General features: G+C 34.2%; 1 protein-coding gene across 4 annotated transcripts in view; it reads left to right on the forward strand.

Annotated features, from left to right (window-relative positions):
• The window catches only part of MAGI2 (membrane associated guanylate kinase, WW and PDZ domain containing 2), a 1119445-nt gene that overhangs the window by 30001 nt on the left and 1061707 nt on the right, over positions 1–27737 (forward strand). The window lies entirely within an intron of this gene.

The raw sequence follows: 27737 nt of genomic DNA on the forward strand, positions 1-27737 counted from the left end.
GGAACACTTTTTAAAAAAAAAATTGGCTGTGCTACTGGAGAGTACTAGAATTATCTTGAATCTTTTACCTAAATTTATCTTTCATGTTATCAGTTTTCCAGCATAATAATCAAAAAAGCATTTTTAAGTTTTGCGTCTGTTGCTTTAATAGTAAGAAGATAAATACTATAAAACTACACACAGAAAATTTTATTTAATGAGGAATACCATGCCTAATGTGACTAGGGAAATTAGTTGGCATTTGATCTATAATTCAAATACTCTTTCAATTGTCTTGTTAGTGGTTTATTCTTTATATATTGTATAAATCCTGAAAGACAGCTTCAGCTGGGAGAACAAAGCTAACTTGTGGACATGACAGAAAGTTGTCTGTTGTCATTTGAGTAAATAAACCCATGTGATAATTCAGAGGATTCAAAGCTAAAGCTAAAGCTACAACAGATTTCACATTTTGTCCTCCCTTAAGCAATTCCTAGGAGATAATGGAAAAGCATACATTCTCTCTCCTCTCCCTTTTCTCTTTTTCCTTACATTTTTCTTTTTCTGATAGCCTTTTATTTTCTAATGGATCTTTGTCTTCTGTTCTTAAAGTAGTATTGGTTAAAGAAACTTGTTATATAATCATCATATCAGGAACTGAATATTCTAGGAAACTCAGTATCCATTTTCTTTATCCATGAAGGGTAATCTAACAAAATCAGAAGAAAGAACAAGAGTTGTTTGGTAAAGGAAATGTAAAGATTTTCATTCATTTTAATATTTTACAAATTACCATAAAAGCCTTTAGTGCTCCAGGACAATGAAGAATCAATAATAAATAAGGTGAATTAGGAAATATAGTAGTCCATTTGCCTAATGGTGAGTCTCTGAGGGAAGTTGGATTATTTATCTGTTTAGGAATGGGATCAGGATGACATTGTTAATATTTCTTTCTTAATTTCATTTCAAAGTTAACAGAAAATAAAATGAGCTGAGCTAATGAATTATTTTTATGGCCATTTGATAACATGTTATTTCATGGGTTTTAAAACTTTGCCTTTTCTTATCCATTGTTGGGGAATAGCAAACCTATGCGTGAGTATGTAGTTAAAGAACGTATCTTTTAATATTTATGACTTGTGGGCTCACAAGATTTTATTTAGAAACATAGAATCATAAAACTGAAAGGGGCTAAGTAGGTCATCATTCTAGTCTATCCTCCTTCCCTGTAGAGGGACCAATCATTGGCCAGTCCCATGGGCTACCAGCATTATTCTTTTGTCTCCAATTTTAGGGTATGGTGATATAAAATCATAACTATTCTTCTAAAATTGCTTGTAACATTAAGGATGTGTTTTGATCATCTATAATATTCCTTACTTTATTATCTAGCCTACATAAATATGTCAAACCTTCATAAACTTTATTCCATTTCAGATATTGTATTTCATTAATTTTAAGATATACCATTATTTTTTCTATTGCTAAGAAAGAAAAATAGTGCTGCCAATATATGACACAATTTGTTCTTATCACTTAGAATTTTTATTTTTTGCTTATTGAAAGTTTTTTAGATCTATGTAGGCAGATTTAGTAACACATATACACATGAAAAAAAGTAAAATGTACATGAAAAAAATTGGTTGAAGTACCCCAAATTCCCTTGTACTAAGATTCTAATTTCCTAATTTGGAGTCATTGGTACCTTTTTTTTTTTTTTGATATCTTTTTTCTGTAGTTGTTTTCTTTTTTGACATCAATAATGTGTTGTAGCAGCTTCTATTTGAGAGAGAGAGAGAGAGACAGAGAGAGGGTGCTCCATTGTTTCCAGAACTTTCTACCCAGCCACTGGATTCCATTCTGAAAGGTTTTTCTCTCTCTTTTTTTTTTTTTTTTGTGCATGTGTAGTAAGCACATTAACTATGTCACAACTGCAGCCTGGAGGATATTAATTTAAGTAGGATTTACGCTAGGATCAGAGGAATTAAAATGTGAAAGCTCTGAGTATTATAATTGACAATAAATATGGTAGCATATTTTTAAGAAGTAGTTTGAATTAGTTCAGCCTGACAGGATACAGATATCTCCTATAAAATGTGTCTGAAAAATGATCAGTTTCCATTCCTCAATGCCTGTGAAGGCAGTTTCCCAAAGGCCTTTGTTCCATTGCAAAATTCTGATGACCTCATCAGATATGCTATCCAAGATATGGATGCAAAGATATGGTATCCAAGACCTTGGTAAACTGAGGCTTAACCATTGTATCAAGAGATACTTAGGAAGATCCAACTCTCAATTATTTCATCAATGGAGAACTCCGGTCTTCTCAGTGTAAAGAGCAGCTTTGGAATAACTTTATCAGTTTTAGGTTTCAAGCTATGCTCTAGAAAATAAAGGAATTATAATACAAAGAATTAGATATAATGTATTGTGTTTGTGCAGAAGTGTTCTTGGAGGGAAGCTGCCTTGTTTATGTAAGTTAAAAGTTATAGAGTAGGCATAATTAGAATGAAGCAAAACATATGGAACTGTGAATTTCTTTTATTTATTAAAAATTTTAATATGGAAAATTAAGTCACACTTAGAAGTTAGAATAATGCACCCTTATGTACCTATGACCTACCTTCAACAATTATATACATCTTTTTAGTTTGTTTCATCTATCTCCACTACTTTTTTTTTCTTTTGGAGTGTTTTAAGCAAATACCAGGTATTAGGGTTCTGGACCAAATTCCAGTGTGTGGTTGGTGTCCAAGCAAGTCTCTGGACCAGCTGGTGTCCTACAGTTCAACTCAGCTCTGACACTACTTGGAAATAGCCTCATATTGCACAGGTTAAGAGTCCAATTCTATAAGACTATTTCTCCCCACCTTACTTCAGACTCCAGTTGCAAGTCCAGGTTGTTACCTGTGTTTCTGACCAAACAGCTACAAATTGTAGGGTCCCTCCTTGGGTTTAGGTAATTTTCTGGAGTGGCTCATAAAACTCACAGAGCCTTTTACTTAATGACCCATTGGTTTATTATAAAAGGATATAACTCAGGAATACCACAATAAAAGATATGCATTGGGCAAGGATTGGGAAAAGGGTGCTGAGCTTCCATGCCTTCTCCAGGTGCATCATTCTCATGTGTCTCCACACATTCACCAATCCGGAAGCTCTCTGAACATTATTTTGGGTTTTCAAAGAGGCTTCATTAAATAGATGTGATTGATCAAATCAATGGCCATTGGTGAGTGACCCAACTTCTAGGCCCTCCCATCTTCCCAGAGGTCAGAGGAGTGGGACTGAAATGTCTAAGACCAATCACTTGGTTGGCTTCTCTGGCAACCAGCCCCCATCCTTGGGTGCTTTCCAAAAGTCACCACATTAGCATGACAAAAGATACCTTTATTGCTCTCATTACTGGGGAAATTCCAATGGTTTTAGAAGCTCCATTGCAGAAATAGGACAAAGATCAAATATGTATTTCTTATTATAAATCACAATATCACACCTGGCATCTTATCATTTTACCATGTATATTTCAGTATGTTTAATTCACAGAGAAGAACATTTTGCATATAACCACCTTGTCATTATCACACCTAACAAAATGACAATATTCCTTACTGTTGCATACCCAGTTCACATTCAAATTTCCGATTGTCTTAAAGGTATCTTTTAAAAATTGATTTCTTTTTTTCTTCCTTTCTTCCCTCTCTCCTTCCTTTCCCTCTTTCTTTCCTTTCTTCTTCTCTCTTTCCTTCCCTCCTTCCCATTCTGTTGTCCTTCTTTCCTTTCTTCCTTCCTTTCTCATGAATCAGGGTTGAAACAAGGTGAAAACTGCATTTGGATATAGTGTCCCTGAAGTCTTTTACGCTCCATCATTTTTTGATCAAATTGGTATTCCTTTTTTTTTTTTTAAGAGATAATAATAAATATAACAGTGGACTTTGAGTCAGGAAACTTGGCTTTTACTAACAACTGCTATAACCAGTTATTGAACAAGTTAGACTAAGTAAGATACAAGCATATAGAAGCTTAATTATTTTGCACTATAATCCCTTGAAACAAGTTCTTTGGATTCTTCCCAGCTCCTAGCTTTCCTCCTCGTTTTCTAGTCACTATTAGGTATTACAAACAAGCTCTTTTTCTTGCTACTGAATAGACTAACATAGTCTAATACACAACCTTATTTTCTTACTCATTTTTAAGGTTTTCTCACCCTACTGACATCCCCTACTAGCTCAGTCCTGATGTATTGGGGAAAAAGACCAGTTAGATTTCTTCCTTTTAATCTGGGGTCAAACTCTTCTGTTTCAGATACCTAAATTTGTTTTTCTCATGAAACACTTCTGTGGGTTTTTCTGATATTTTCTACCACTGGAGATTTCTAACACAGGTCTCTGATGGCAATTTACAGTTTCCTCTTAGGCCCTGTTTTCCCAGAAGTGCTATCTGTTGGGGCCCTTTTATCTTATAGGTAACCTTCTAGGAAAGAGTCTCTTTCAACTCTCCAGACAGGCTTGTTTCTGAAATCTGCTAGGCCAAAGGGAAAACATGACATCATTTCTGGGTTCAGCTAGATGTATAGGCCCTTCCCAATACAGAGCCTGGTCTCAAAACTCTGCTCCCCAAGCCAGCCTCATATAAAGGGGTTCTTAGAAATATAGCCTCCCTGACTCTAGTAAACAGACTTGGCTGGAGTTGGGAAAGGAAGTCTTGACTTAAGGTAAGGAGAGAATTATTCAGTATTCCAGAAACTCTGTGTGTACATTGATATTACCTACCAGTTTTTCACAACTCCTTATGAATTTGTAGCTTTTTTTTTTAATACAGTCTAGAGATGAATAATGAGCAAAAGTGAGTTTACTTTCTCTAAACCTATCTTGAGTAGGTCTGTTATCTATTGTTCTCTGCCTCTGAAGCGTATAAGAAGGAAAATCACAGTTCACATTCTTAGGATCTTGACTACATTGTTTGACTTCATTGGATATGTTTCCTCAAATGTGAAATCCGTTCAGGTCTCAGCTTAGTGCCAGGCCTGTGTTCAATGAATGGACAGTTTACTTAGATGAGACACACCTTAAAGTAATTACTCAACTAAAAATTGGTTTAGCAGTGTTACAGAAGTAAGGAGGATGGGCTAAGCCTTGAAAAGAGGGAAACAAGTGAAGAACAGTTTTTTCTAACCAGATGGGAAAAACTGTCAGTTCTGTATCACCTACAATGCTTGTCGAAGTAGCAAACTAGTCAACAGATATATTTATATGTAAATAAATGCCCAAAGATTTAAAGATTGGGGAACCATTCATTTACAGGACTGAGGAGGTAGATTGTTTTCATACTTGAAGATAAGGCATCTGAAATCTTTATAAAGCAAGTAGATTCATTTGCAGAATGGCCAGCTAATACCAGAAATACAACTTCTGGTCATGTATGGGAGTCAAAATAAAAGGCCAACACAGAAATCACAAATATGAACTCTTTGGGATCAATGCTGCCAGAGAAACAAGGGAAAGGTATTTGTGAAAAGAGAAGAGATCCTAGAAAACAGCACAACCTAAGAGGAAGGTCAAGGGCTGTAAAACCCAGCTCATATCTCTGTCATGGTGCCGTGATACATAGTTAAAATCTGTGTGTTTATTGAGCACCTACATGTATCTATTATTTACAAAGTACAATTGAGAAGATATAATGACCTTTAACATAAGGTTATTATTTTCTTGAATTTTATGTAATGAGTAAATTAATTCAAAGTGGTATATCATGTACCCTCTCAGCAAAGTTTTTGCCAATTCTTTGAAAAGAATAATAGCCATTGTCTCCTCTGATGTCCTGGGAAATTTTACATATTGTATCATAATGTATCCTCATATTAGATTCCCCAATGATCTGTGAGGTTCCCTTGATTATAAGCTGTGTCTTTTATAGCCTTTGTATCATAAATGGCAAAAGCATTATAGATTAATATATTGGATGAATGGATAAATTAATAATGGATAAATGATTCATATAGGATTGGAGCCTGAGTGCATCAATTGTTGAACAGACTATGTTGAAGGGGAAAGTGTTTCAATTTGGAAAATATTGTTGGCTGAGAACAGTGAGGGCAGGAGTAAGAAATTTATCTGAGGACATGAAAGGGGATAAGAAAGAGAGCAGCAGAAGCAGGGTAATCTTATATAACAGCACCTCGCTGAGGGAGGATGAAAGAAGAAAGGACTGACACAATGGACTTGGTCTTAAGCCAATCCACATTAGGGGCTCAGGCAGTGTGGTTGACTCTTTTCTCATTGTGTGCACTTCTGAGGTGTAATTTAAGGAGTGGTTGGTCCCCAGTAGTCAGTTCAGTTGTTAAAGAAGGTGTTTGTGCTACTATCATAACTTGGCCAGTGTAGTTGCTTTGTTTACTGTGGTGGTTTTGGTGGAAAAATGAGAGGGCTCTGCTGAGTCAACCAAAGGCTTCTGATTCACAACACTTCTTAGCTTGGCTGCTAAAAATCCTACCACCTTTCTATGAGTGAGCAGAATTTTCCATTACACTTGCTAGTAGACATATAGAAAAATTTCCCCCTTTGTCTAGCAGATGGAATGGAAACTAAGAATTGCTTGGAAACTAGGTTTATTTGTGTGGGAATGCACACCAGTGGCCTGGAGGGAACGAAACTGCATGTAACATCTTAGCTGCTTGCAAAATTGCTTCTGAATACATACTCAGCCTTCTTTATTTATATTCATTCTTTGCATGAGAGTTCAGGTTTTTCAATAGTGAAAACGCCTTGTCTTCCAAGCTCTGTCATGACCATTGGCAATATGCAGGACTATTCTTATCTTTTAAATGGTGACTTTAGAGGGAGATCCAAAAATCTCACACTGTGTTCTGAAATTCTTTCATTAAAGATTCAGTCATTTTTTTGAGGTTTTGAAGATATTTCCTCCCTCAAGAGGTAGCTAATGAAATAAATGTAAGCATGTCTAAAATAGCAATGATGTAAACCTTTACTTTGGCTGTCCTTTTAGGGCCATAAGCCCAAAAGGTAATTCTGAATGGATATCTTATTGCTCACAGAATTGTAGCTTTTCAGACTCTGAAAGGGCTATAGACATCACAAACCCTTTGCCTTCAGTGTACAGATGGGGAAACTAAGACCCTGAGTGGCAAGTTGCTGTGGAAGAAGTTAAAAATAGTGATTTGGTTAAGAATTCAAAGCTAGTGCCACATCTCCTGACACTCACCACCAGTCTTTCCTCTACACCTCAATATTCCGCCAAGGGGAGGAAGGGAAGATACTCAGGAAACGAAGGGAGACCTGAGAAGAAAGAACAACCTGAGAGAGGAAGATTAAGGGCAACAAAACCAGCTTGTACCAATGCTGTGATGTCTGAGCCACCCTCACGTGAGAGGTACTGGCAAACCAAAACATAGTTCTCATTTTCAACAGCATCAGGACAATATGCAGATTGTGCACCTAGTGATAGCACTTTTAATTCTGTTGTAGAAAATAATCTTTGTGTACATGTTTTATATAAAATATATATTTTTGTAGAAGAATAAAGGAATGTTAGCGTCAAGCAAAAAGAAATATAAAATTGCAAAACTTTTTTTTGTCAGGAATAGCACTTCTCTGATAAGGACCACTTGGATTAAGTAGAAGCTACTAGTGAATAAGAGCCCCGTTGGCAAGCAGCACAGAATACTGCTGCCACAAGTCTGAACACTCCTCCAAGGATTGCCAATTTTGTGGTTTCTGGTGTCAGTGCCAATATAGATATGATTATCATGAATATTGTTGTTACCAGTGAGCTGATAATATCAAGCAAAGGCCAAAATAAACATTTAATTAATCAAGTCTGAGCATGTATAAAAATATGAAAAAGAAAAAAATTGACTTCAAACTTAGTAATAACAATGTATGGTTTAGGGGCTTGTGTGATGATTTAAAAAAACATGTATATATGTAAAATATTAAGTATTTTAAATGTATTTATATTTTATATCTTTATATATATAAAGTTTAGCAAATCTTCAATTCCTTTCATCTCTAGGGTCACAATACATATAAAGTATCCCTAATAAATGCTTTTAGCAGTTATTTTGACTCCTAATTTTAAGTTTTTATGTATATACATTGCAATGAAATAGCTCCATGTAACCCTTGGAAATACTGAACTGTATCACCTCAGGGTACTTTTTTTACTCAGTTGAGTGAAAAAATGATGGAGGTAAAATTATTGTATTTTCTTTAACTTGTTAACATTGTAGTGAGTCTAGATAAAATACAGATCTAATTTACAGAATGAGTGGCTCTTATTTTTCAAGTAGTGTTTGGCAGGCATATAATTCGGTAACCTAGGAAATAAATATATAACTACTTTCCAGAGTGAATGATAAATTGATTCAAGTTTTTACCTTTTTTAAGGTAAATATTTATGTTTAATTTTAATTTTGTTTAATTTAATACATTATTTAATTCTATAGATAATTTTTAATAAATAATTTAATTTAAATAGTACTGAACATTGTAAACTGACTATAACTCAATAAAAAATTTAAAAATTTTAAAAATGATACTGATTTATTGAGAAATTGTATAAACGTATGTAAGTGCTGAACTTTTTGTGTCAATTGATATTTATACACTGTTTATATATTTTCAGTTGAATAATTGGGAATGTTATGGGAATAAAAAAGACTTCAATCAAGATTTTACTGTTCATTTTCAAGAAAGAGATGTTGTTTCCTTCCTGCTACTAACTTGGTGCGATAAGATGTTACATTAGTTTCCTAATTCTGCTGTGAAAAATAACTACAAACTTAAAGGTGTAAAACAAGACAAATTTATTTTTATATAGTCCTGGAGGCCAGAAGTCCAAAATCTATCTCACTGGGCTAAATCAAGGTATTGGTCAATGGGATCTATGATCTATGTCCTTTTCTGGAGGTTCCAAGGGAAAATTTGTTTCCTTGCCTTTCCTAACTTCTAAAAGCCATCTGCTTTCCTTGTCTCATGTCTCCTTCTTCCATCTCCAAAGCTAGCAATATAGGTCAAGTCTTTTTCACACTACCATCTCTCTCTCCCTCTTCTGATTCTTACTTCTACTTTTAAGAACCGTTGTGATTACATTAGGCTCACTTGGATAATCCAGTTTAATGTCTCAATTTTAAGGTCAGCTGATTAGCAACCTTAATTTCCTTTTGCCATGTAACCTAATATAGTCACTGGTTCTGGGGATTTGGATTTAAACACCTTTAGAGGTCATAATCTACCTGCCACAAAGCTCAAGAAGAATGAGGTGAAGAACTCTCACTAGCAATTGATAGCAAGTGTCCAGAGATACCATTGCATCTCAGCTGAGAACTTCATGCTGGGGTAGTGCATGATTAGTAAGCCCAATGCAATACTTCCCTAATGTGTAGAAAGAAGCCTCAAGGATGCTGAGCAGCTAAATATATGCTGGACATTATTAACATGTTAAATACCAAGTATTTGTTTGTGCTTATCCCATCAGAATGTACCCGAATGTACACTAGCTGTAGGCAGCTACTACATTCAGATAAAAATTATGTGAACAAAATAGCCAAATTTGAACAGGTTTATATAAATACCATGTTTCAGTTTTTTCTTTGACATGTATTCACACATTTTAGCAACTGGTATATTGGTTAAGTTGGAAATTACTTTGCTCACGTAATGGAATACAGTAATGCGAATCCTGTAAAACTGATAAAGATGACTAGCCTGTTTTAGGAGATATGAACTAATAATACTACATATCTCTTTTTGCCTTAATGGAAAACTAGTCAATTAGTTGCTTCTTCTACTTGGGTTATCATGACATACTGAGCTCAGTCATACCAACTGCTGAGCTGGTGGTTCTTCTACTTGGCATCCCTACTACTTGTACACTTCACCCAAGTCATGTTTTTACTCAAGAGTAAAAAAACTTTGCAGTGAAACACCATGTGACATTGCAATGTTGGTGTGCATTAAGCATCCACCAATACACACATAATCTGCAAGGTTCTGTTGGGAGGATATAAAGGCCTGTTTTACCTTCTTAATTTTCACTTTCTTTCCACTACTTAATTACCCTTGACCTTTTAAACATGACCTTGGATTCAAAGATAATTTGGGTTCATATTCTGAAGATCACAACTCATGTTTTTAGCATTATCAATAGGTTTTCAATTTTCATGATATATAAATACATTTTAATTTAAATGACCACTAAATTCATTAAATGTGCCAATCAAAAACACTTTGGAAAAACTATAAAAAAAAAAAAAAAACACCTGGAATATTGCCTGTAGATAATAAACATTATACATTATATAGAGCTATCAGTAGTAGTGACTTGATGCTTTAATTTTATTTTGATAACAATGTAAGAGCACTTCCCAGGCATTTAAAATTATTTCTTTATTCTTCTTTGAAAATTGTGATTCTTGTCAACATATAATAAAAATTAAATTATGTTTTTAAAATCTAGCTATATCTAATTTGTATCAAACATTTAAATTGATTTAACTTTTAGCAGCCATTAACTAGAAATGTTGTTCTTTATTTTCATGAGAAAAAGAATGCTAAGTACTTATGATTAAATTGACCAGGGCAGGACATACAGAGAAATGATAAGGCCTGTGCGTTTTGTACCTCTTTGCTGTCTCAGTTGTAAAGAATAAAATAATTTGATGCTCTGGCTATTCTATACTGTATTAGACATAATGGCAAATGTTGTGACATATCACCCCTTTTTCTGTTTGTCTTAGATTTTTACCTATGGTAGAAGAGTTTTTCTTAAATCTTTGTTAAATTCATACTGAAATAATCTATTTACATTCCTGAGCTCATGTATGTATAGCTACTGTTAATTTGATAATATTTCAGTTCTCAAAAATAAAGTATTTGTGGTAGTGACCACTTTAATGTAATAAAAAGAAAAGAAAAAAATAGATTTAAATCTACAAAAGATATTTTGATTACTCACATTATCTGACAATATTTTTTAATCTTTGGTGTCTCTGTGAAGTTCCCAGTTGCACTGTTATAAAGGAATACTTGTTTTACTTCTTGTTCTGAAATAGCTGATGAATGCCATTTTTATCTGCAGGTAGCTGTGCAAAAACATTTTTATATCTGCTGTAGCTTGTGTCTGAACACTGTTCAACCTAAATTTCTGTAGAGGATTTTTTTTTTAGGACTTATATCTGAAATAACTTAAGTTTCATTTATGTGGTGACAGCTGTTTAGAATGATACGCATTTTCTGTGTGTGTTAAACATTGGTTAATACATTTATTAATTGCTTCATTTCTTTCTGGGTGATGCTCAAGGCACTGAGTTGAATTTATCTCAGAATTTAGTTTCATCTTAACTTTTTAAACCAGCTGATATTGTCTTAAGTCCTTTGATTAACAACCTATAGATTTGAAATTTAGAATTTGAAGGAAGTACTGATTGCTCAGTTTGTTTTCTTTTTTTTTTGCATATATATGTATAGTATATATATATTTTTATTGAAGTATAGTCAGTTTACAATATTGTGTCAGTTTCTGGTGTACAGCATAATTCTTCAGCCATACATGAATATTTATATATATATATTCATTTTCATGTTCTTTTTCACCATAAGTTATTATAAGGCATTGAATATAGTTCCCTGTGCTATATTGTATAAACTTGTTTATCTATTTCATATATATTAGTTAGTACTTGCAAATCTCGAACTCCCAATTTACCCCTTCCCACCCCCTTCCCCTCCAATATCCGTAAGTTTGTTTTCTATGTCTGTAAGTCTGTTTCTGTTTTGTAAATAAGTTTGTTTTTCTTTTTTTTTTTTTCCAGATTCCATATATAAGTGATGTCACATGGTAGTTTTCTTTCTCTTTCTGGCTTATTTCACTTAGAATGACAATATCCAGGTGCATCCATGTTGCTGCAAATGGCATTATCTTATTATGTTTTATGGCTGAGTAGTATTCTGTTGTAAAGTTTACCACAACTTCTTTTTAACTTCAGTTTGTTTTTTGTTCTGAATGATATCATGCAAAGTCTTCACTTCTTCCTGGTCCCTATCTGCCTCTCTGGGTCAGTTATTAGGTAACTAAATTTTCTAACTCATCATACTTTTGATATTCACAGTCTACTCAATAACTCTTTGATATCCACATTTCTGTTTAGTCACTTATTTTTTCCCCTACCTTATGGAAACAACAGGCTCTCATTTTTTCCTACCTCTTTTTTTTTCTCTTTTGTCCCTGTAGCATCTCTACCCTATGGTATTATTATTTGTGCTAGGTAAACTTCCAAAGAGACCCACTCTAGACATTCTTTTCTAACTTTGATTGCAGTGACTTCTGTCCATTATTTTGTTCTCTATATTTTAATGATGTATGTTGATATATTACTTACTTAAAAGTATGGTTTTTTTTAAATATGTTTTGTTAGACAGTTTGTAAAATGGAATCAATAATGTTTAATTTTTTCATTTATAGTTATCACAATAAGTTTCATTTTGTTTAATAATTAAAAAATTATTTTCCTTAGTTTATCCTGTGAAAGGAAGAGAGTACGTGAATAGCTTCTGTTGTTTTAATTCTAACAGTACGCAAATCATTTAGTAATAGTAAACTTTAGTTGTAGTAAAATCCAGGTTTCCAGGCTATGCTGTTTCTATTTATAGTTTTTGAAATGGGGCATAATATTAGCTATCTCACAAAAGCCATGCCAAGGTGAATATGTGGAAACACTTAAAATGCTTAAGTGTAAAAATATCATTTAAATGCTAAGTGTTATAAAAATACATTTTAATCTACTGTTTACTATTAAGGTAACACATATAAGTTTAAAAGTTTAATAATATAAAACCATGCAAATATAGAAACATACACTTTTTCATGTGCCATATATAGCTAGAAACCCAGAGTTACAGACATTTGTGTCTAATTGCTTTAAAAAATAACTCAGAGTAAAATTTTCTCTGTGTGTTTTTACACATTTTTAAATGTGTTTGGATCTTAGGACTGTTTGAAATTTATATCTTAGAACACATTTATGGTCATATTTGTAGTTTTTGGCTGAATTTGCTTTTCCTAGCAAAATTGAGTTTTGATTGGAGAAGGGTTGACCTTTACAACTGACCATGATTTTCACAAAATATGAAACTGTAGTACTGTTTATCAAACTAGCCTCTTATACAGATAAAAAACTGAGCCCAGAAATATCAAGTGACTTGCCCACTTCACATAGCAGTTAGAATCTGTGCACAAATTAGAACAACAAGCTCATGTGATTCTAGTTAACTTACAGTTCAGAGGAAACTCTTGCATTTTCATCAGAACTATCCTTGGAAATTAAGAGTTCATGCTGGAAATGGAAATGTTTGTTTTGAGGTATAGGGGCTAGTTAAGGCTAGGAGCCAAGGTAATATAGGCTTTAGGGTATATAAGAGTTACTTGGCTGCTCTGGAAGAATGACCATGTGGAGGTTTTCTGTAGGGTGGCAGTTCATACACCAGTTCCACTCCAAGGTTTATCTTTACTAGCCAGTCATCAGTTCTGAATAGACATAGTTATGAATATCGGGTCATGTAAAATTCACTATTGTGATTCCAAAGTAATTTCATTTTGCACTGTGATTACATTTTACAAATCACAAAATAATTTATCCTTGTCTTTGTTTGTAAAATATATGTATGTACCTTTTTTTGTCTTTTTCTTTAATAATCCATTTTTCTAAACCAAAAAGCAAAACCATTGGTACTATTGTGCCATGGAAGAGGGGTGCCTGGATAGCTGTAAGACCATAGGTACTTCAGAAAGCTGGTATTACCATTTGTTTTCTATTTTTCTTTTTTATATCCTATGATTCCCCACATCAGTCTTAACCTTTGAGAGGTGCTCCTACACATACTGCAATAACAACTGATTGAAAATTTAACTTCCTTTTCAAGTCTCTTTTGGGGCATTTTTTATGTAATAGATTGGATAATGTTCATTTCTCTTTTCCTCACAGCCTTTCACTCAGGACTTTACATATAGTCCTTTACATATGCATTTAATAAATATTTGCTAAAATGAGGACAGATGAGGAAAAAGCAAATGTCTTATATAATGCAAAAACAGAAAATTCAGACCCTGGAAAATCTAGAGTTGATTATAATTGCCTTTTTTCAGGAACTCATTAGCTATGAATCTCCTTATTAACATAAACTTCCAAAGTCTCCCTATTCAGCCTTCCAGTCTATAAAGAACTCCTCTCCTAAACATAGCTCACAGTTTGCATTCTCCATTCTTCCACTGATAGACAAATACTGCCCAGAAAGAGTAAGTCCCATTTTCAGTAGTCGTTAAAATGTAGTTAAGGAAGAACTGCATTCTTGTAACTTGCTACCCTTTGGCTTTAATTGCATATTTTGATTGAAACCATTTTAAAACTAGCGCCTTTCCCACATTAAAAACCTTCAAGTCTTTGTGGTCATTTGGAGTGTTTTTCAGATCCCTTATCATTCTGCCTGTAATATCTTGTTATACTCTAATATGTTACTATTTATACTCTCCTATTTGTATCTTTCCTTTATTTAAACCTATTAAATAAGGATTTATAAATTTCAATTGTAAATGAAATACCATTGTCAATACAGAAAACTTCCTTTAACTGTATTCTTTGATAGAATTTATACAGGAAATTTCAAGATCCCTAAATTGTTAGAAACTGTTTATTCTGATGATTCCATATAGTCAAATGCACAGGACTGGGGGAAAGAATATCTTCAAATAATATAATTTGGTAGCTTAAATTATTCTTAATTCATCATAAACTACAAAGGACTCCATTTTTTTGCATTGTGATTATGAGGTTATTCTTGCTCCAGAGTGGAGCCCCCTAGAGGGTAATGTGATGTGTCTCTTACCAGCATGCAGAATATTTTAGGCTCTCAAAAATATTCGATCAGCCAATCATCAAGGATATTTTCTCTGACCCAGTTTACTTAAGTGATTTATATGGAACTTAAAGATTTAGTGTCTAAAATTACTCCTGATATTGACTCTGTTTTTAATTTGCTTTAGGTCCCATGGAACTCATTTAAGTTCGGAGCTTCCATTGACATAAAAGGCCTAGGTGCCATGATAATCTCTATACTGAAATAACAGGAACATACTAGAGCTCTTGGGGCGTGGTAGGAAACGTGCAGTGAACCACAGAGAAGCCAGCAGAGTTAGGATAGTACTTGAACTTTCATTTCTAAAGGTGACCTGTCTAATAATAAGTGTTAATAAGGATTACTATCCTTTTCTGAACTTAAAAACTGTGGGATTTGGCCAGTGCTAATTGAACACTCTGTTCACTTTAAATCCTTTCCGATTCACTTAAAAACCTCAGAGAAAGGTTAAATTTTGACATGAAGAGAGGAAGAATAAGATTCCCTGATACACTTTATGAATGATAACATTTGAGCAGGTAAACTCCATTGGCCTCCTTCAAGCTGACCCCTAACATTTGCATGGGCTGAAGCAAACATACAAATGGAGGGCCACGTGATACAAGTCTAAATATTTAAAGTTATAAATTAAGGCAACAAACTTTTAAATTATATGTGATCTATCTCCTGTTGTAACAAATACAGCTTTGCAATGACAAGGAAGGGGAGGTTCAAATTCAAATTTTTTCTGTCACCTTATATTTTCATGCAAGAATCTAACTCCCCACTGTTGCCCCATGGCTTGCCCCTTTTCTCTTTTTATCCTGCTTCCACTCAGCACCACAGAGAAACTCATATGAATGCCTAGAGAACCTCACCTGCATGGCCAATCTCCAGCTACACTTCTAACCTGTGACATAATGCCCCCTTTGGTCTCCCTTGGGCCTAGGCATATGTGCATGGATAGTGAGATTCCTTTTAGAATCAGGATGGACCTAAGGAAGATGCATGGAAGTAATGTCAGGGCCATTTAGATAAAGAATTTGGGAGTTTCTGGCACCCAGAGTAAGATCTATATAAAAGAATATGGGCTTTGGGTGTGCAAGATCATGGGGCCTTAGGAGGGTTGGGCCTGGAGGAAGACTAGTCCTGTGGGCCCAGGTCAGGGGACCCCCTTGCCTGAATCTGAGTGATTTGGCTTTTTAAAAAAAATGTCCCCCAGAAGTTGTTCGTGGCAAATACATAAATTTATGTGATGAAGACAGTTGGCATTATGGTTTCTGCAAGGAAAGGTTTTCCTATAACTCAAAAAGGAGTATCAGAACAGAAATGAATGCGAATGCCTGGGAACAGGGAGTGAGCCCATTTGGTCTTGATCTTTGTCATTTACCTTGATCAAAGTTTCCTATTCATGAAATGAATTGGAATGAGAATGAAGCTCATAGTTGTGTCCTTGTCAGATGCTATTTTTCCAGTTGTTGGGGTCCTAGAACTAGGCTGTCAACTAATCTGAGAGGCAGGTGGCTGTAATTAGTTCTTTAGGTAAACATTAACGTTTTCATCCTTATATATGGGAGAGTTAAGGAGAGCTTTATTATTGGCCCTTAAAAATGCCTTTGGCTTCTTGTCACCAAATCCCAGCAGGTGCCAAAGTGCTGCAGCTTTCCACATTTAATAATGAAGTTTTCATCTGTAGAAATTCATGTCATATACTGATCTATGTCAGTGCAGTTGCTTATGTTTTGTGTAATGTAACCATCTCTGTCATATTTTGTGTTGACTTAGATTTACGCTGTATTAACTTCATATTTGAAAATATCTTTTCTTCAAAGTTTTAATAGTCATTTTAAAATTGGCTAGATTAAATTTGTGATGATTCCTGTGTGTGTTTGGGAAGTAGAACATGAGTTTAGATTTTGAAATTTTCATTTTTGGCAAGTGTAGAGCAGGATGTGGCCTAGTTTCAAATGTTTATTTGAAACAAAAATTTAACTGGAATTGAATATTGTGCTTTCTGGAAAGGGTTCATGAAATTTTTGACTGTGGTTATTTTTGCACCTAAAATATGTATTCCTCCACTTCATCCAGAAATTAGTTTTTAATAATTTTAAAAGGATTACTGTTGAGCTTTTTTTAAAAAAAAAAAAGAGGCAAGAAAGGCTTCCTTCAAGGTGTTTGCACTTTGACTGTGCTTTCTATGTTATGGATGAATATATTCATATAGTCAGAAAACTAATAGTTGACATATCAATTTATTAAATATTAGGAAAATATGATCTAAGTCTCCCTTTTTACATACTATTAATAAACTTGACATAAAGAGAAATCTCCAGTAAAAAATATAAGTTAATAAATAAATAAAAAATCTTTTGGGCTGTTCTTTGGATTGTTCTTTAGTAGAGAAACATAATTTAACATTTCCCCTAATTTTTATACTTTGACTCAGAGATAGCAACAAAAAGAATAGCAAAATTTCTGACTGCATACTATATGCACACAAGTGTGTATGTATGTGTGTGTTAGATACTGTTCTAAGCACTTTATGAGCATTACCACATTTAATCTTCACAAGAACCCAAATGAAATCAGTGCCATTTTAATCCCTATATTGTGAATGAGGAAACTGAGGCACGGAGACTCTGATTTGCCCACAATCACACACTAGTATGCAGTGGAACTGAAGTTACAACCACTCATTCTGATTTTCTTCATACTGCCCTTGGAAAGTTTTGGAATTTATAAAGTGTGGTAACTCAGTAGACGCTGAAAACATTTTAAAATGCAGAAATAGTGGAAAGAATAGTAGTAGTTCATTTTTTAAATGAAATTCTGGGTTTATAAAGGAGCATGAGACTTAAAAGAGGGAGACTAGATTCTGGTCCTAGTTTTGTCACTGACTAGCTGTGTGGCATTGAACAAGCCATCTCACCCTTCTTGAGTTTCAGTTTTCTCACTTATGAAATATGGAGAATAATACTGTTTCACTGAGTTGGTATGAAGATTAAATTAGGTGTTGTGTAACCTATTTTCTTCATAATAATTTTAAAACCATAGGCAGATATAAATTTCCTGCCCTCCTTCCTCCTGTCTCTGAGCCTCAAAATTCAATGAAAAAAATGGAAGAGTTTAGTCAGATACACAGTTTTCTAGTGCTTCTGTAACCCTATGTTTACCATAAAAATTGCAGCTTCTTCCTGAAAGCCCATTATTTCATTGCAACTAATTTAATAATTATTTCATTAAAACATAATCTTGAATTTTGAAGACTGTATTTTTATAGTTATATTCATAGAACTTATATTCAAGTTATATTATTAGAACTTAGAAAAAACTTAAAAGGCTATCTACATAATTTAAAGTTCTAGGATAGCTAGAAGTGTTGCAGGGTTTTACTGAATCCTGTGTTAGGAGATTTTAACATCATCAGCTCTAACGTTCGCAATGTTTGCAACTGCAAATGTTCTTTTATCCTTTATCTAAAGCTTCCTTACAAAATTTAAGTCTGTTCTTTACTGGAGAGGTATTCAGTGAAGCTGGGGCATACCTTAACTGAATTTAGCTAAGTCACTTTTCAATGTTTTCGTCTTAGTGCTAAGAATAGCTATTTTCTATCCCTTTTGTCATTTCTTTAACTTTCAGATACTTTCTGTTTCATCATATATGGAGGCCCAAACTGATCAGTGAACATATAGCAATAAGTATATCTTCCTGTCTGTACGTAAGTCTCAGGAAAAAAAATCCCAGCATGTTTATAATAGGATACCAATATAGTAATAATTCATATGTATGAATCATTACTCTTATCATTTTGGAGTTCTGTGTCATCATTTGTGCTCTGTATCCAGTTTGTACTTTTATCCCAAAAGCTAATCTGACATCTAGAAGATTGAGGGCATGTGCCTTTCCCCCAATTTAATTAAAAGTCAGCAAATCACAAACATAATATGGCATAGTTATAATTTATTAGAAAATGACAGCTGATAATAAGCCCACATTTTTTGTTACTCTTTAGGGATATCCTATATCCTGCCTGAGAAGTGATGTTGTTAGAATGAGAGAAGTAGCATATTCTTCAAATTATTCATTCAATATGTTTGACGTGACGCTATACATAGTGATACCAAGTGTTATACCTAAGAACTTGTTTGTGTATATATTAACCATGGTCTATGCTCAAATGGTCAAATTGCATATGATGTGTGTAACTGCACACAAATCAACAGTATTTGCTGGGATGTTTTCACCATAAGTATCACTTATATTTAATAGGGCATGACACATTTTTTTGGCTGCTTATGAAGAATGAATATAATTTTTGAAACTTTCTACTTAAGTGTAATAAAAATATGCTTTATTGATACTAGGTGTTTAACCTAGGGTTATGAGACTTAAATATGAGAAATGCATTAATTATGCCCATAACCACTCCAAAATCTGGAGTTCTTCATGTAACACTGAATGTAACCACCATAATGGGTGTGGACACTTATAAAGAACTCCTTAGCATTTGGAAAGCTGTGCTTGTAGAATATGCATATGTATGCTCTAGTTAGAAGAAAAAAATTGATTGTGCACTATACCAAGAGGGTGTGTCATTCAGGAAAACTGTTTTTATCAGAGAGGTGCAATTTACATGAATCCACAGAAAAAATATATTAAAAGCACTAGGAATTATAATGTATATTATGACAAGGAAATAATACAGTTGCTGAAATCAGCTAAGGAATACTATTTCAATCATTTCAGTTTGTATTAGGGAATTCTGTAGTGAAGCCACAAGGCAAGGATTTTATTATGCTACTGTTCCATACATTTATCCCTTTGAGTATATATTAACTGTGAGCTATAAATTACTTGCCTTTGCAGATAGATTTTGTAACTCTAAAGATGAAATGCAAAGTCAGCACTATGGCCTTTTTTTTTTTTTTTTTAAGGAATGATTTCACCTCAGTGTAATTGATTTTCCTCTTCCAAAGTTTTTACTTTTATATTTACACGTATATTTTAATATGCATGTATACCTTATTTTTATATCTATACACACAAGAGCATTGAAATATGATTTCACTAATTTAGTAATACTACACATTGTTGGTAACATTGTTGTTCTGCAGTTCTGCAACGTATATCATTTTTGTGAGAGCTCTTCTTCCTTTCCCCATAGACATGTCTGTTTATTGAAGACAAAGATAGCAGAAAAACAGGGGAGAGGAGAGAAAAATGGCCTTCTATTGAGCTAGGACTGTGTGATTCATGAATACAAATTCATAATCTATTCATAATCTCTGCTCTCTTTCTGATAACCTTTACTAAATTCACATATATTTTCCTATTTTTCTTATTGGATCCAGTAAAAATGAACTATAATATTCTTCTAAACATTTTGAATACATAAATAGATTAAGGCTAAATGGGCACTATATTATCTTCTTTTACAAGTATATTTGACAGAGATGTAGCAATCTTTGGCCTTGTAAGTAACAGATAATTGGAAAACAGTTTGATTTGGTAATAGTTCATTTTCAGGTAAGTACTTAATATTTGTTGCAGTCTTCACTTTAAGACTGCATTTAGTGCATCTGTGTTGAAAATGTAATTTTTTTTATAAAACAGAGAAAACATATCCTTGGTGGTTAAGTATTAGGGTTCTTCAAAGAATTAAGCGTTCTTAAATGAGAGCATAATCTACCAATTACCCGAGAGATACATGGAGAGACTATGCAGTTAGGCTTTCTTCTAGAAGCATTTCAGTTGCCCCTATAGCTTTTCCATTGTGAGTCTAGAGTGTGCGTTTCCATTTGTATAACTATTCCTAATCTTTACCCAGCCACAAGGTTGCTCTCTACAACCTTGACAGTCATACTTTTGAACCTACCATCCACTAAGAAAGAAGCCTCCAGACATGAGGTTTTCTGTGTGAATTGAAATAATACAGTCAGGTAAATGAAATGAGACCCCAGACTCAGTGATGTTGAATAAGGCCATATTTAGAACACAGGAAGTATTTTCCTGAGTTGTGTTAAGAGAGAAGGAATTTATTGAACCTAGACTATCTGAGATAATTCAGGGTTCTTAGATAAAGAAATCTGATCTGAATTTTAAGGCAGTGACAAACAATAAAAAACAATTTTATCTTCTTTACATCTGTACTTTGCTGTAGATCAATCATTTTTTACTTACAATTTTCTTGATAATACTAGGCCCTTTGAATCAAAGAAACTTAGTTCAGGGAAAAAAAATTGGATAACAGTCCTTTAGGTGAACAGTTTAAATGAGTTAATAGAAATCCTACGTTTAAATTTCACAACCTTTTGAAGACAGATGGTAAACAAGAGTTTACCATGGGTGAGCTCTCTCTGGTGGTAGGAAGGATTTTACTGGTATGGAAGTAATTGGTTTAGGTTTAGGGAACACAGCTTCCTGTCCAGATGAATTAATCATTGATGAAAAACAGTACTGCAGGATACTTATCCGAATCTTACGTTGTTCAGTTATACTTGGCTGCTCTTTATCAGAGAAATCATAGACTAGAGTGACATTGACAGATTTGGGGATTTGTCTCAGGACATGCCTCTCACAAACATCGGGAGCCCCCTGAATGTGAGAAGATTGCAGATGTCTTTGCAGCCAGTAAAATGCAAGAGGAAAATCTGGGCCTTGAGACAGAAAATGAAGGGACAAAAGAAGGAAAATGAGACACAGACCAAATAAGCTCTGGGTAGTGCTCTAAACTGTTTCTAAGGAAAAAGATGCTGGTGTAAAAACTAAACTCTTACTTGCGTAGAGTGCTTGGAGTCTTTTCTGTTTAACTTAATGAAATAGTAAATTGAAATCTGTAGCTCTATTTCCAATAATAGATTATTTTTAAATTAAACGTGTTTATTTAAAGTTCCAATGTCAGAATTCTAATTAGATATTGTTGAAGGGAGATATTTGAATTTAGATGGAGCCTATTGACCTTATTTCACTGCAATGCCCGATTAGCTGTGCTGGTCACCATGTTACTATCAAAAAGCAGATTTGCTCAGAAAATGCATATAACTGGGGCCTCACACAGAATAGTTAACTGACTATTTCTTATACGAAATATATGTACTAAAGAGGAAGAATGAAACCAAAACAAAGTTAAAAATCACATGGACAAAAATGTGTGAAAATAATTATTTTCTCTTGTGATAGGGAAAGACATTCTAAGCATAGATGTAGAAGAAGATATTGGGGGGGAGTTCAAATTTTTGAATATCTAAAATTTTGAAACTACTTTATATGATAAAATAGCATAAATAACATCCTGAAATAAGATATTTGCAATGTATATGAAAGCTTAAAAGCTAATAAACTTAATATATGGTGAATAATTTTAAATCACAAAAAGGTATACACCCCAGTAAAGGCAAGATTACGGGAGGATGAGTGAAAGGTGCAAAGAAACAACTCATAAAAGCCAAAATAAAAATGATTTTTCAAATTGGCAAACAAAGAATAGCTAATGAAAACAACTGTGTGAGATCATTATTAACTATCAAATTAGGAAAGATCAAGATATGTTAGTGCTAAATACTGATTGGAGGATGCTGAGACCAATGCACATATGCATCAACTCCAGGGAGCGAGTATAAAGTGATTTTTGGAAATCAGCTTAAAGATATTCACATTTTTTAACCCAATAACCCCAAATCTAGGAAGTCTATTTATGAAAATAATCAGAAATGTATATAAATATTGATATAAACTATTGCTGTTAAAAAACTAATATCAACACAAATTTTAACAACAGGAAAGGAGTTAAATAATGGTGCATTCAAACAGGAAATTTTAAGCAACTGTTAAAAATTTTTTTAAAGATCATTTAATGATATGAAAAATATTCCTGTTGGAAATAAATGTGAAAACAGAATAAAGTCTGTTATCTATGTCAATTTTATTTTTAACATATATGCACACTTATACATTTATAACCTGTGTATTCATATTTAAAGATACTAAAATAAAATAAGCAGGATTTACAAATAATGAATAACTCTTGAAAAGTGAATGATATAGATCAATGTTCTTTCTAATTTTAAAACTTAGTGGAACTTATATTATTACTGTTGTAATTAAACAGTAAAGAAAAACATTATAAGAAAAATAAGAAATCATATTTTATTTACATCTTTACTAGAGCTATAAACAAATCACTTTAATTCACATTCTAATTTCTGTCTCTTTTGAAAGTTCTCACACTTGTCATTTTTATTTTTAAAATGCATATAAAGATATTAACCTTCAAGGTACCCTATTTAGTACATGTGGAAAGTGACTGTCTTCTAGGTCAATACCGTCAGTTTTAAGAATCATAATGTATATGAATCCTATGAATATCTTCATTGAAAAATAAGCCTTTTAAAAGTAATTTCCATTAGGCTCTAAAGTAGTCACTTCTTTTATGCCATAGTTTGCTCACTAATGTTGAAATCTTTGTGTTGGAGACCTTAGTTTTCTTTCTGTCTAGTGGTAATTAGGGTAATGCGTGCTCTCTAAACCCACAGGATATTAATTGTCATAATTATGATTAGTTTTCAATTTCAGATTGGAGCTGTGTATGCCATTGGAAGCTTTATGCAGTGGTGCAGAGTGTCTTGTTCCTCAGCAGCAATCTTTCTCAATAACTAAATTATATTAATGTTGTCTAAAGAGTGAACTGGAAGGCATGAGAGCAAGTGCCTCCTTAAATTTTGAATCCTACGCACATCCCTTTCTTCTCCCTAGCCAAGCAGATTTTCTTGGTCAAACGGCAGTTCTCCCTCATTGATTCAGGGACTGATCTCCTTCTGTTCTATGGCTCTGCCACCTTTTGGGCTTTGTTGTCCTCTGTGTCCATCAGGTAAATGGAAAAAGAGAGTATGGATTGGGCAGACACTTCCTAAGAGCACAACCTGGAAGGTACACCTATTTTATTGCTGAGGACGAGTCATATGGCTGGACCTAACTCTAAGGGATGTTGAGAAAGTGCAATTTAGTTGTGTATCTAGGAAGAAAAGGAAGTAGATTTTTGGTGAAAGCTAGCAGTCTATTATTATTCCAGATGCTGTGCTAAATTATGTGATAATACAGATAAATGATGCAAGTCTCTAGACCCTAGAGAACCCCCAGTCTCATGGGATCGAGACAACTACGTACATATAATTCCAATGAAAAAAATCAGTAGATGCCTCTGTACAGGCTCTTCTATAGAGCAATATCTGTAGATTCATGCTTTAATCTATATTTAGACCATCTCCTTTTTTCATTCATTTATTCATTCAGCAGTTTCCTCAGATAGAGTAGTCTGCCTAGCTACGCTAGAGTAGATGAAGACAGGAGTGAGAAAAACCCACTTACATGCATGAAACAAACAGTATCTAACTGAAAGTGATGTAGAATCACACATCTGATTTTATATTGAGGTTATGTCTCTTTGTCCTACATAAGTTGGAAATAATGGAATGTTTATGATATAGCAGAATGCTCTTACTAAAAGAAGTTAAACATAAATAAAACCTTGAAGGAATTGCAGAACTTTGGTTTTTAGAAATGAGAATGGGAGATGGCATTCTATACATGAGGAGCAGTGTGTCATTGTACATTGTACAGTGTCAGCACAGATCTCTTTGGGGAATGAACAGAGAAGTCAAATCACGTGACAAGTTCATCAGAATTTGTTCATGTACCTGTGTCTCATTGTGGGATGGTGAGACTGTCCTGTTTTGCCTCCTGGTATGAAGACAAAGGCTCAGAGGCTGGTCTAGCATCCATCTGGCAAGGACTGACCTGGAGACAGTGGCCTCTTGACCTTGGACCACTGCCTACCCCTCACATGCACATGATTGTTTTAATATGAATGCACCCCTGCTTCTGGGTTTGGATTTGAGGCACTTAGCCCTCCCTATTGAAAAATGAAGGTCCAAGGAATCTCACCAGGGCTGCCTACTCAGTGCAGTAGCTCTGTTTCTTTCTTCCTTCCTTGTCGTCTGTCCTCTGCTGACTTCCTCTTCCTTACCCAGTGGGCCTTGGTTCCCTGGGAACTCACCCTGGGGTGGGGTCAGGGAGGAGTGGCCCATCCATTGTTCTTCAAGGGCCTTGGTAGCCTGGCATTAGAGGGGTAGACTATCTTTTTTCAGATACCAATCATAAGCCTTCTGAAAACCATCGTTCTACACAGTTCATAATCATTATTAAAAATTTTGCCATAATTTTATACCTTCTTTTGATTATATTATTTCACACAATTACTATTTTGTGTTCACTGTATAATTACATGTCTTTCAGTTTAAGAGAGATTTCTTTTCCTTTTATCCAGGTAAGATCCTTAAATATCTCACTTTACATTCATTTCTAAGAAAAGATGGCCTTAACTAATTGGCCTTTACTCTTTTTTCTTTAAATTTTGTACTGATTTTTATGATCTACTCAGAGAACCTGGACCAATTGATTGCAGTGGCATTTTTTTCAACTAAATATTAGCAAACTTAAGACGCAGATAATATGTATGCCCCCGAGAGTACTATAGCTATGACTGATATTTTTCTTAAAATTTCACATTACTGTCTATTCAGAAAATTAAACTGCTAAAAACTGAAGTATTCAGAATATATTTATATTTTTAATACTATATGTTTTTCAAAAGACTTGTCTTTATAGTCTGAAAGAAGTTTAATGTTTTAACTTTTATTGGGGTCTTCAGAAATTTAGTTTGCTTCCATCCTAGAAAAATAAAACCAGCAAGAAGTGAGAAAGAATTGCTTTGAGAGTGCACAGTGAGGGGGAGGTTATAGCTCAGTGGTAGAGTGCATGCTTAGCATGCACAAGATCCTGGGTTCAATCCCCAGGGCCTCCCTTAAATAAATAATTAAATAAACCTAAAAAAAAGAGAAAAGAGAGAATGCATGGTTACAGCTTTCTAACATTAAAAACAAATACTGCCATTTTAAGCATTCCTTCAACAAGATCAGCATGATTATTGTTTGTAGAATAAAGAATTGGGGGCATGGCGTGGCCTCAGGAAGGAGGCCGTGCAAGGGCCTGGATGTATGTATAAAACATTCTTAGTCCACTGTTTGAAATGCAGAAGTCCCCCTTTATCCGCAGAGGATATATTCCAAGACCCACAGTGGATAGTACCAAACTATATATATCTAGGTCAGGATATAATTTTTCCTATGCATATACCTATGATAAAGTTTAATTAGGCATTGTAAGAGAATACTGAATTGTAAGCATCACTACTGTTGTGCTTTGGGGCCATTATTAAGTAAAACAAGGGTTACCTGAACACACACTGTGATACTGTGACAGTCAATCTGATAATGCACACTGCTACTAATTGACTAACATTCAGGATAAACTGGACAATGGGACAAACCATCCCAGGAGGGCCAGAGTGAGACAGCTCAAGATTTCATCATGCTGTTCGGAACATCATTCAATTTAAAACTTATGAACTGTTTATTTCTGGAATTTCCCACTTAATATTTTTGGAGAATGGTTGACCTAAGCTAACTGAAACTGTAGAAATCAAAACTGCAGATAAGGGGGAAATGACTGTACCTACCTTATAATTTAATTGTAAAATGAGATCCATTTGTTTTCTGTACTGTAATTATATATCTTGAAACAAGATTTGATTCATGGTATTTTACATCTGTAATAGAATTGTCAGAAATAACTGGTTTCCAGCTTTATAATATGCAAGGACATCCTACTAGGAAATGAAAACCGAGAAATAGAAATAAACAGAAAATGAACACAGTCAGGGGGACTAATTGGGATAATTATTCTCTATTAACTCACTCTTATTTCCATCTACATATGTCATCTGCAGGGGCACTAGCACATCAAATAACCCAAGTGCATGGAAACAGGGCAAACTCTTTTTTTCAGCGAAGATCAGCACAGATCACAAGGGATCTGAACACAGAGGTGTGACATTGTTAGCTCTTATGTCCAGAAGAGCTTACCCAAGTTGGGCATATTAGATTTAGGCTCAAATATGGGTCTAACTCCAGGGAAAGAGTCTGCAAGGAACCAGGTGCGGACCCTTGCCAGCTCCTACCTACCTTCATCCTAGATTAGGGGACAAGCATTTGGCTCCAAGTCTTAGTAAATAATTCTTATATAACAGTGACCTGGGAAGCAGTTCAAACATGCAGGCTGGACAGACACAGTAGGGGTGGTAAGTAAAAAGGCTCTGACTTGAAGATCATTAGTTCTTCAAGCTGTACACACAAAAAGATCCCATTAGAAGGCCTGCCTCTATTGTGTGTGTGTGTGTGTGTGTGTGTGTGTTTTAAGGCTTCCAGGAAATCAGAGCCTAAAAGTCATCTCTGACATTGTCCATTCATATGTTGATGAACACTTAGGTTGCTTCTATAACTTGACTATTGTAAACAATACTGCTATGAACATTGAGGTGCATGAATCTTTTCTAATAAGTGTTTTTGGTTTTTTTTTTTTTTTTTGGATATATTCTCAGGACTGGAATTGCTGTGTCATATGGTAGTTCTCTTTTTAAGTTTTTGAGAAACCTCCATATTCTTTTCCATAGTGATTGCACCAGTTTACATACCCACCAACAGTGTACGATGGTTCCCTTTTCTCCATATCCTTGCCAACATTTGTTATTTGTGTGTGTGTGTGTGTGTGTGTGTGTGCTTTGATAATAGCCATTCTGACAGGTTTGAAGTCACATCTCATTGTGTTTTTGATTTACATTTCCTGATAATGAGCAATGTTGAGCATCTTTTCATGTGCCCACTGGTCATCTCCACTTCTTTGGAAAAATGTCTTTTCAGTTCTTTAGGCTACTTTTTAATCATGTTGTTTGATTTTGTG

The sequence above is a fragment of the Camelus dromedarius genome, chromosome 7 (assembly GCF_036321535.1).
Source record: "Camelus dromedarius isolate mCamDro1 chromosome 7, mCamDro1.pat, whole genome shotgun sequence".
In the NCBI taxonomy this organism is placed as follows: domain Eukaryota; kingdom Metazoa; phylum Chordata; class Mammalia; order Artiodactyla; family Camelidae; genus Camelus; species Camelus dromedarius.